The sequence below is a fragment of the Dasypus novemcinctus genome, chromosome Y (genome assembly GCF_030445035.2).
Source record: "Dasypus novemcinctus isolate mDasNov1 chromosome Y, mDasNov1.1.hap2, whole genome shotgun sequence".
Lineage (NCBI taxonomy): Eukaryota > Metazoa > Chordata > Mammalia > Cingulata > Dasypodidae > Dasypus > Dasypus novemcinctus.
The window spans coordinates 26,710,088-26,721,860 of NC_092216.1; the positions used below are offsets into that span (position 1 = coordinate 26,710,088).

General features: G+C 40.7%; 1 pseudogene; it reads right to left on the reverse strand.

The window, feature by feature from the left end:
* Positions 1-3,272: 3,272 nt before the first annotated feature.
* LOC139438366 (proteasome subunit alpha type-3 pseudogene) lies at positions 3,273-4,036 on the reverse strand (annotated as a pseudogene).
* Between the last annotated feature and the right edge of the window lie 7,737 nt (positions 4,037-11,773).

Sequence of the window (11,773 nt, forward strand, 5' to 3'; positions counted from 1 at the left end):
GATTCTATGTTTTATAACTGCATAATCTTTTCCCTTTAATTAGCAAGTAACAGGATAACTTGTGACTGGCCCACAATGTATGCCCTTATCTTTTTCTGCAACCCTGGAGTCTGATACTCCTGACTCAGACTTCAATATTTATTAATGAAGGAATACAATTCAGCCCAGAGCTGACCAAGTGAGTGCTGATCAAAGTTGGCCTGTGTCTAATATGTGCAATAGCCTAAACCTTAAACTTCAAATGAGCTAAGTATGCAACCAATCTGCACCTACTAGAGATTAAACTATCTCTAACCCCATTATCTAAATCTGCCTTTGTTTTAATGTTATAAAACACTGAAGTTTTCCCCAGTTCAGAGAGGTAGATCTGGGGACTAGCCTCCTGTGTTTGTTAAGGAATCTTTTTCTCTTCTCAGAAATCCCAGTGTCATTTAACATGACTCTCGTTCACACCAGACAAGGACTCACTTTTGTGCAGCAAGAGATAGAAAGTGTAAATGCTGTTCTATGCAGAAGGTTGGCAGGAATGCATAAGAGAGATAAAGTAATGTATAATAAAAGTAGACAATAATAAATTTAAAGACTTTGAAATATTGTTTTGATTTTTTGAAAAGTCTGGAAATTGACAGGACTTATAAAGTGGGAATGGAGTTGAGCTGACTCATAATAATTAGATGGAAAAATAACCAGAACTGAAACCATAGGAGTGAAGCCAACTAGATTCCAAGGTAGGTTCCACAGGAAAGCAGCACTTGGCTTTTCTACTAAAGTTCTGTGCTCTTTATTTGTTCTTTTTGGTTAAATATCTCCTCTATTTGTCTTCCCTTTATACAGGGAGAAACAGTTCATAAACCTAATCAGAATTATATCTCAAGGGACACACCCTGATTACACAGCTGCTAAAGCTGGCCAGACTTCATTCTGCGGGATGTGCCCTGTTCACTTTGATTGAGTTTATCATACAATTAAAATCTCATAAAATTTTGCAAACATTTTGTATCCTTTATTAATTCAATAAATACTTTTTGACTGAATTCTTTGTCCCAGGAAATTTCTGGATCCTTGAGATTAAGTAGGAACCCAGATGCACTGGATATCTATGGACTAAAAGCAAGAATACTCTGGAGGAAATATATAATTTTTAAAAAGTGAGGAGGGAGTGTATGTGGCTCAAGTGATTGAGCACCTGCTCCCCACAAGGGAGAACCCAGGTTCGGTTCCTGGTGCCTCCGAAAAACAAAGACAAAAAACAAGCCTTGTGACTGAAGAAGATTCTTTATTTCATACTTTAATTGGTCACTTGTTAAAACACTTTTATGAAGGGCCTTTTCAAGTGTTTTCTCCATCTTTCTACTGGAGTCTTTGCCTTTCTTATTAATTTGTAAAGGTTATTTCTATATTAAGACTATGAGTCCTTTCTTGGATATATGGATTACAAAAGTATTTGTCCACTAGTTGGCTTGACCTGCACTTTCTCCATGTTGTCTTTTGAAGACTAAAATTCTTTATTTTTTCTTTTATTTTAGCATTGTTTTAATCAAATCCATTTTATTGACACATATTAATAAGGTGTAAATTGTTACAAACTGATAGATGGTATTCCATTTAATCACATATTTGTGCATTCATTACTTCAATCATTTTAGAGCACTTTCATTATTCCAATAATAATAATAATAAACAAACCCCCCAAAAAACTCATCCCCTTGAAATCTCTCTGTTTCCCCTGCTGTACAAAGCTGTTATTCTTTATCTTTCTTTCTGTATATTTGTATTTTTATTTTGCAAAAACTGTCTTATATATGCAATATCACCCACATTCATGCTTTACGTTAGGTTTCACTGTCTTATGAAGTCCCATGGTACAGTTTTTAACTTTCCTTCTAGTAATATACATGACCTTAGACTTGCTCTTTCAACCACTGTCATACCCATATATAGCTCAGCTAATTACAAACACCATGATGTGCTTCTATTCATTTTCAAAGATTTACAAATAACCTTTTTAACAGTTATGTGCACATTAATCCTCAGCTTTCCATTCTCTACCATCATTTTCTTTTATGGTGACCTATATTCTAATTATTAACTTCATGAGTTTATATTTTATATTTAGATCATAATAGTGCAATCATACAGTAATTTTCTTTTTGTGTCTGGCTTCATTCAACATAATGTCCTCTAGGTTCATCCATGTTGTCATATGCTTCACAACTTCATTTCTTCTTACAGCTGCATAATATTCCATTATGTGTATACACGACAGTTTGTTTATCCATTCATCAGTTGATGGACACCCAGGTTGCTTATAACTTTTGACAATCATGAATAAAACCACTGTGAATTTCAATGTCCAGATGTCTGTTGGTGTCTCTGCTCTCAGTTATTCCAAGCACATACATAGTAATGATATTGCCAGGTAACATGCTAGGTCCATATTCACCTTCTTAGGAGCTGCCAGTAATTCCTCCACAATAGACTGTACCATTCTGTATTCCCACTAAGAGTGAATAAGTGTCTCCATCTTTCCATATCCTCTCCAACATTCAGTTTTCCAACTTTAAGAGTAGCCAGTGTAATAGGTGTGAAATGATATCTCATGTAGTTCTGATTTGCATTTCCCTAACTGCCAATGAAAAACATTTTTTCATGGGTTTCTTCACCATTTGTATTTCTTCTTTGGACAATTTTCTTTTCAAGTTTTTGGCCCATTTTTTAATTGGGAAGTTTGTCTTTTTACTCTTGAGTTGTATAATTTCTTCGTATATCTTGGATATTAAACCCGTAATGGATATGTGATTTTTTTTTTAAAGTGACAGATTCAGATCTTTAATTCTTAAATCCATTCCTCCTTATGTCAATAAAGGAAAAGAGAAACATTTTTGACTCACATGTTGTAGGATCTGTTTTTCTAAATTATACCTAGAGTTTAAGAGAGGAGGATAACCAACATCATTTAAATACAAAACTGGGCAACAACTGCCCAGAAGGTTATTTTTAGCTTCTACATTAGTGGACTGGAATTTTAAATTCATATGATCCAAAAGCCTCTAAGGAATGTTTAAGCAGGCATTTTAAATCTGAGTACTGGGTTTTCAATTGCCCACACCAATTTTGTTAAGCAAATATTTTGTTAAGCAGATATAAAGCAAACATCAATGATTATAAGACAAATTTTAATGAAAACTTGTTACTGGGTATATAATAATCCATTGGGCTAAATAGCTTACATGGAACTATATAGAAATTTAAAACAGAAGCAGATGTAAATGTTACATATTATCATCAGATTCATCTTCCTCCTTCAAAGATTCCTTAGCATATTTCTCTGCTTCTTCCTTTATATCTTTTGGAACAATTTCATGTCTTCCTTTAACTAATTCACCAAACCAGCTGAGCTCTAGTTCAAATGCTTTATCTTTAACTTCATCATGTACTATGTAAATTATTTTTGCAACTTCTTTAACAACGTCACGGCAGGTCATTTCTTTCATCTGAAGCTTTTCAATTTCTGTCTTTGCAGCTTGCCTGGCTTTACCAATGCCACAGCCCCATTACCATATGAAACACCCGATGGATCAATCATATGGGGTTGTGCACCATCCTTCACAATGTAAGACCCTAACATGAAACTACATCCAAAAGGTCTAACAGCACTGTAAAGTGTATAGGCATGAACATACATGGCCACTCTGTCTGCAAGATGTTTGAGTGGAATGTTACAGCCAAAGCTAGATCTAAAGTTGGAAGCTTCTTCTCTTGCTATGTCTGCTAAAGAATGAGCGTCTGCCAACAAACCTGCTCCCACCATTCCCATATGCCGATCAACATTAAAAAGCTGTTTGTTGGAACCTTCTTCATAAAGTTCAGAAAGGACTAATTTTTCTACTCCGAAGACAACACCATCTTTACATCTGATTCCAATAGCTGTACTACTATCTTCCACAGCCTTCATAGCATATTCAACTTGAAAAACTCTCCCATCAGGAGGGAATGTAGTGGCTGACGGGTCATACCCAGTGCCGAGAGAGCTCATTGTGTTAAAGCCACTGGGTAGTGTAGGGATTCCAGGCCCAAAACACTTCCACTAGCCTGGATAAGTGATTGACAAAGATTTCTCCCATTGAATTGACAAGATCCTTTGAGGTGCAAAAGTGTTTAATTTTGAGGCAGTCCCATTTATTTATTTTATCTTTTGTTGCTCATGCTTTGGGTGTAAAGTTTAAGAAACTACAACTTGTCACAAGATGTCAAAGATGTTTTCCTGCATTTTCTATTAGCACTTTTATGGTTGTCTCTTTTATATTTAGGTCTTGACCCATTTTGAATTTTTGTGTAAGGTTTGAGATAGGTGTCCTCTTCTTTTGGCTATGGATATCAATTTCTCCCTGCACCAAGGGAGTAGACTGTTCTAGTCCAGCTCAGAAGACTTGACAGGCTTATCAAAAATACTTGACCATAGATGTGAGGGTCTACTTCTCAATTCTTTTTTTTTTTTTAAAGATTTATTTATTTATTTAATTTCCCCCCCTCCCCTGGTTGTCTGTTCTTGGTGTCTATTTGCTGCGTCTTGTTTCTTTGTCCACTTCTGTTGTTGTCAGCAGCACGGGAAGTGTGGGCGGCGCCATTCCTGGGCAGGCTGCACTTTCTTTTCACGCTGGGCGACTTTCCTCACTGGTGCACTCCTTGTGCGTGGGGCTCCCCCACGCGGGGGACACCCATGCATTGCACGGCACTCGTTGTGTGCATCAGCACTGCACATGGCCAGCTCCACACGGGTCAAGGAGGCCCCGGGTTTGAACCACGGACCTCCCATATGGTAGACGGACGCCCTAACCACTGGGCCAAAGTCCGTTTCCCAAATTCTTAATTTGTTTCCTTCAGTTAATTTGTCTTTATGCCAGCACCATGCTGTTTTTACCACTAGCTTGGTAATATCCTTCACTTTTCTATTTTTTAAAATGATCTATTTATTTATTTATTTCTCTCCCCTTCCTGCTCTCTGTGTCATTTGCTGTGTGTTCTTCTGTATTCACTTGCATTCTTGTGAGCGACACTGGGAATCTGTGTCTCTTTTCATTGTGTCATCTTGCTGCATCAGCTCTCCGCATGTGTGGTGTCAGTCCTAGGTGGACTGTGGTTTTTTTACATGTGGGGGCAACTTTCCTTAGAGGATGCACTCCTTGCATGTGGCACTTCCCTACATGGGGCACACCCCTGCATGGCATGGTGCTCCTTGTGCACAGCAGCACTGCGTGTGGGCCAGCTCACTTCATGGGTCAGGAGGCACTGGATTTAAACACAGGACCACCCATATGGTAGGTGAACACTCCATCAGTTGAGCCAAATCCGCTTCCCTTGATAATATCCTTTAAAGTCCAGAAGTGAGAGTCCTCCAACCTTGTTCTTTTTAAAGGCATTTTTAATTATTCAGGGACACTTTCCCTTCCAACAAATGTGATAATTGGTTTTTCCATCTCTACAAAAAAAGGGTGACAGGACTTTTATTGGAATGGCATTGAATATGTAAATCTGTTTGGGTAGAATTGACATCTTAATGATATTTACTCTTCCAGTCCAGGAACAAAGGCTGTCCATTTATTTAAGCCTTCTTTGGTTTCTTTTAGCAATGTGTTGGAGTTTTCTGAATATGGGCCCTTTATATCTTTGCTTAATTTTATTCCTAAATATTTTATTTTAGTTACTATTATAAATGAACTTTTTTTCTGATATCCTTCTCAGATTGCACACCAGTTGCTGTCACCCCTCGGGCTGAAGAGTGGTTTGCTGGCCTGGCGGGGGAGCAGCCGCGGCAGGCCAAGCCGCTGCCCCCATAATAGGTTGGCTGGTCGGACTCACCGCCACCCCTGAAGGAAGCTCGGCATGGGCGCAGAGTGCCCTTGGGTCTCCCCTTCTCAGCAGCCATGCTTCCGCGGCCACCCCTCCTCCCGGATGGTGCCACCCGATGCCTGTGGGGCGGCACCCTTCTTCTTCTTTCTCCCTGCGCAGGCGCAGGGCGGAAAATTCCAGTCTGCCCTTTTCCCCTCCCCCGACAGCAGCAACAGCCAGGCGTGGGTGGAAAAATCCAGTCTGCCCTTTCCCCCTCCCCCGACAGCAGCAACAGCCAGGCGTGGGCGGGAAACTCAAGTCTGCCCTCCACCCCAGCAACAGCAGCCACCAATCCCTAAACCCTGCCCCTTCCCCCAGCAACAGCGACAGCCAATCCCTAACCACCATCCCTCCCCCATCCAGTACCGCCCACTGACCTTTTGCTGGCAACCAATCAGAACAGGGCGTGGCTTTGACCAATCAGCCTTCCCCAGCCCCTATAAAACTGTTGCCTCTCCCTCAATAAAGTGGACTTGCGTGTTTACCTTGTCTCCGCGGTAGTTCTTCTGCCGTGCGCCCTCCAGTCCTGAGAGTCCTCAACAAGGGTCTGGCCTCCCTTGTCCCCAGTTCGTAGCCTGCTTCTCCAGGCAACCCCTTCATTGCCGGCTTCGCCGGGCGACCCCATCAGCCGAACTGCACAACCCCTTGTGAGACCGATCCCTCGTCTGCTGCCGGACCGACCCCTCATCCCAGGTGGGACCGACCCCTCGTCCCAAGCGGGACCGACCCCTCGTCCAGAGCTGGACCAACCCCTCATCTGCAGCCAGACCCCACCTCTACCGACCGAGCAAACCGTCACAACCAGTAATGTATAGTAGCGCTCTTCATTTTTGCTTATTAACCTTGTATCCTACCACTTTGCCAAACTTGTCTATTAGGTCTAATAGTTTTGTTATGGATTTTTCAGGAGATTCTAGGTATAGAGTCATATCCTCAGTGAAGAGTGGAAGTTTTACCTCTTCCTTTCTTATATGGATGCCTTTTATTTCTTTATCTAGCCTAATTGTTCTAGCTTGAATTTATAGTACAATATTGAATAACAGTCGTGAGAGTGGGCATCCTTGTCTTGGTCCTGATCTCAGCAGGAAAGCTTTCTATTGCTGCAATCAGCTCACAATAGGAAGCATCTGTAACATCTACAATAAGGTAACATTCACAATAACAGGAAGAAATTGCAACATCATGTATAATAACAGGAAGTAACAAATAGGTAAGCCAGTTGCCCACAACATTTTACCTTTCACCATTGAGTACCATGCTAGCTGTAGGGTTTTCCTATATACATTTTACCATACTGGGAAAGCTTCCTTCTATTCTTATCTTTTGGGTATTTTTATCAAGAAAAGGTGCTGTATTTTGACAAATGCCTTTTCTGCATCAGTCAAGAAGATCATGTGGTTTTTCCTCTTCAATTTATCGATGTGGTTTATTACACTAATTGATTTTCTTGTGTTGAACCACCCTTGCATACCTGGGATAAAACCGACTTGACTGTGGAGATAATTCTCTTAATGTGATTTTTTATTTGGTTTGCAAGTATTTTTTTGAAGACTTTTTTGCATTTACATTCATTAGAGATATTGGAATGTAATTTTCTTTTCTGTCGTATCTTTATCTGGTTTTGATATTCAGGTGATGTTGGCTTCATAGAATCAGTTTAGTAGCGTTCTTTCCTGTTCAATTTTTTTGGAAAAAGCTTGAGCAAGTTTGGTATTAGATCATCTTTGAATGACGAAGAATTCACCTGTGAAGCCATCTGTTCCTGAACTTTTCATCTTTGGTAAGTTTGGTATTTTTTTTAAGATTTATTATTTATTTCCACCCTTCCCTCCCCCCCAGTTGTCTGCTCTCTGTGTCCATTTACTGTGTATTCTTCTGGGTCTGCTTGTATTCTTGTCAGTGGCACTGGGAATCTGAGTCTCTTTTTGTTGCATCATCTCGTTGCATTACCTCTCTGTGTGTGCGACACCACTTCTGGGCAGGCTGTATTTTTCTGTACAGGTAGCTCTCCTTATGGGGTGCACTCCTTGTGCATGGAGCTCCCCTATGCTGGGGACACCTGTGTGTGGCATGGCACTCCTTGTGCACATCAGCACTGCATGTGAGCCAGCTCACCACATAGGTCAGGAGGCCCTGGGTTTGAACCCTGGGCCTCCCATATGGTAGGCAGACCCTGTATCAGTTGAGCCAAATTTGCTTCCCTTTGGGAGGTTTTTAATGACTATTTCAATGTTTTTACCTGTGGTTGGTTTGTTGAGATCTCCTATTTCCTCTACAGTGAGTGAAGGTCAGGGGTTCTTATCCTTTTTTGGTCCACAGACCCCTTTGCTAGTCAGGTGAAAACCACGAGTGTTTTCTCAGAATGTAGCAGCAGAGTTTTTGACACTTAACATTGGCATGTCTTTAAATTAAAATTTAGGATTATTCAAAATTCCTTCAAGCTTATAGACCCCCTGTAATCTTCCCACAGACCTTTGGGGGGGGTGTGTGTTGAACCCTTGTTCAGAACCCCTAGTATAAGTTTGTGCATTTTCTAGGAATTTGTCCATGTCAACTACATTGTCTAGATTTTTGCACACGGTAGTTCATAGCATCCCTTTTTGAGCTCTCATTTCTGCAGGGCCAGTGGTAATGTGTCCCTCTCATTTCTGATTTTATATATTTGCATCTTTTTTGATTACTACTCTCCATAAGGCTTTGTCAAATTTGTTGAAATTCTCAAAGAACCAACTTTTCATTTTTCATTTTGTTGATTCTCCCTATTGCATACATTCATTTATTTAATTTTCATTCATTCATTCACTCATTCATTTATTCATTCATTTCATATCCCCCACCCCTTGCAATTTCCTTGCTGTCTGCTCTCTGTGTCCATTCACTGTGTGGTCTTCTGTGTCTGTATTTATTTTTTATTTATTCCCCCTCCCTCTTTGTGGCTTGTTCATTTTCTGGTATCTGTGTGCATTCACTGCGTGCTCTCCTGTGTTTGTTTGTTTCTTGTCTCCCTTTTATGTTGCATCACCTGGCTGAGTCAGGTCTCCGAGGCACTTGTGGGCAGCAGCACTCCACAGTGCTTGCAGGCTGGGCAGCCCTCTGTGGTGCCAGGGCCGGCTGCTCACCACAGAGTACAGGGGAGCCTGCCTTCATATGGAGGCCCCAGAATGCGAACCCAGAGCCCCCCATATGGTAGGTGGAAGCCCAACTGATTGAACCACAGCTGCTTCCCATTCCGTATGGGTTTTTTGTTCTTATTTTTTTTTTTTAAGATTTATTTATTTATTTAATTCCCCCCCCTCCCCTGGTTGTCTGTTCTTGGTGTCTATTTGCTGCGTCTTGTTTCTTTGTCTGCTTTTTTGTTTCTTTGTCCGCTTCTGTTGTCGTCAGCGGCTTAGGAAGTGTGGGCGGCGCCATTCCTGGGCAGGCTGCACTTTCTTTTCACGCTGGGCGGCTTTCCTCATGGGCGCACTCCTTGCGCGTGGGGGCTCCCCCACGCGGGTGACACCCTTGCGTGGCACGGCACTCCTTGCGCGCATCAGCACTGCGCATGGCCAGCTCCACACGGCTCAAGGAGGCCCGGGGTTTGAACCGCGGACCTCCCATATGGTAGACGGACACCCTAACCACTGGGCCAAAGTCCGTTTCCCAAGGGTTTTTTGTTCTTGATTTCATTTATTTCTGCTCTGATCTTTACTATTTCTTTTCTTCAGCTTGGTTTAGGATTAGTTTGTTGTTCTTTTTCTAGTAACTCCAGATGTGCAGTTAGTTCAATTTTAGCTGTGATTTTTTGTTTGTTTGTTTTTAGGTGCCAGAGCTGGAGATTGACCCCTGTACCTTACATGTGGGAAGCAGGTGCACAACCACTTGAGCTACAACTGCTTCCTTATTTCTTCTTTTTTAATATAAGCATTGTGGGCTATAAATTTCTCTCTTAGCAGTGTCTTTGTGTTGTCCCACAGGTTTTGATATGTTTTGTTCTCATTTTCATTCAACTTCCAAATATTTTCTTCTATTGTGCAGGCTGCTTTATTGACCAGGTCCTCTTAAGCACAAATGACTTGATTATGAGGAGGTTCCCTTTATCTATTTTTGCTTTCATTGCATGTGCTTTGAGTGTAAGTCTAAGAAACAGTTGCCCAGCAAAATATCTGAAGGTTCTTCCCCACATTTTCTTCTGTTTTATGGTCCTGGATCATATCTTCAGGTCTTTGTTCATTTTCAATTAATTTTTATTTAAGGTGTTAGTTAGGGGTAAGGTGTGAGAAGGTGGAAAAGAGACCAACTTAATGGAAAAAGATTTTGGAAATCACATATCCAATAAAGGTTCAATATCCATGATATATAGAGATTCTACAGCTCCACACTAAAATGACAAATCTCTCAAGTTAAAAATGGGTAGAAGACTTAATTTAACCAACTTAATAAAGATCCTACACAAACTGTTGATAATACGGAAGCAATTAGTTAAGATGTGAAGGATCTTTTGGGATTAAGCTTTCCTTTCTATCACCCAGAAGAAAGAAAAACATGTCCTGATATAAAGGACATATTCATGGATGGTCAAAATATCCCAAACTTGAAGGACCAAAATATCCACCAAGAGGAACATGAATAAACCTTTTGTAATATAGTCATTCAAAGTCAAAGAACACAATCATAAAAAATGAGAGAACTGCTGATCTACCAAATATGAATGATTCTGAAACAATGTTTGGGCAAAAGATGCATGCACCAAAATGTAAATTCCAATTTATTTCATGTGGCAAAACTGATTTGTGATAATAGAAAATCAGAACATGGCTGAATATGTTGGGGGGGTATGTAACGAGTGAAGGATATAGGGATTATTTTCCAGATTAATGGAAATGATTCATACCTTGATAGGGACATTAGTACTGTAGGGACAGGGGATGACAGTTTTAAAATTATGACAAGGCATGCAGTTAAGATCAGTGCATTTCACTATTTAAAATTTTTACATCAATTTTTAAAAAACAGAGATGGAGAGAAAAATATTCATAAGAATATACAGAGTCACACTCATTTATAGGATCTCTACACATGGCTCTTCAGCCCCTTTATTTGAACCTATATTTAGCACTATACTTGATAAATGTATGTCCAAGACTTCAACCTTTGGTCCATCCATGTGTCGGTTGAGCCCTGAATTACAGAAGTGTTGCAACACCTACTCTCCAATTCATTGGACTCACCCAGGAAAACTAACCAGGAGATGATGATGGATAATGTCCATCCCCATAAACAGAAAGTGTCTTCTGAATGGTCCTTGGGAAACTGTGAGAGGTAGGGAAGGAGCCCAATGACACTAGTCCAGACCTCACATTCCATAGCCTCCAGGGGAACTGGGGCATGTGTCAATATTCACCAGCATTCTGTTGTGTTTCATATTTTTGTTCAGACTTGTGCAGTCTGTTATAAGCCAACTTTTTATAAGACATGAAAAGCAGCTTGCAGAAAGACACAATAGCTACACTGACTGACAAGCAATGTCAACTTCTTGATAAGATGAGTGCTGCTCACAAGAGGTAAGCAGAGAGTAAGTGATCTTTAGGGGATGCTAGGCTAGACTAAGCAACTGTATTTATTTATTTCTTAAAAGATTTATTTTATTTATTTCTCTCCCCTTCCTCTCCCCCATTGTGTGCTGCACGTTCTTCTGTGTCCACATACATTCTTGACAGGCAACACCTGGAAACTGTGTCTCTTTTTTTTTTTTTTTTTTTTGTATCATCTTGCTATGTCAGCCCTCCATGTGTGTGGTGCCTCTCCTGGGTGGTCTGTGCTTTTTTCACGTGGGGCAGCTCTCCTTGCGGTGCACACTCCTTGCATGTGGGGCACCACTATGTGGGGAACCCCTGTGTGGCAG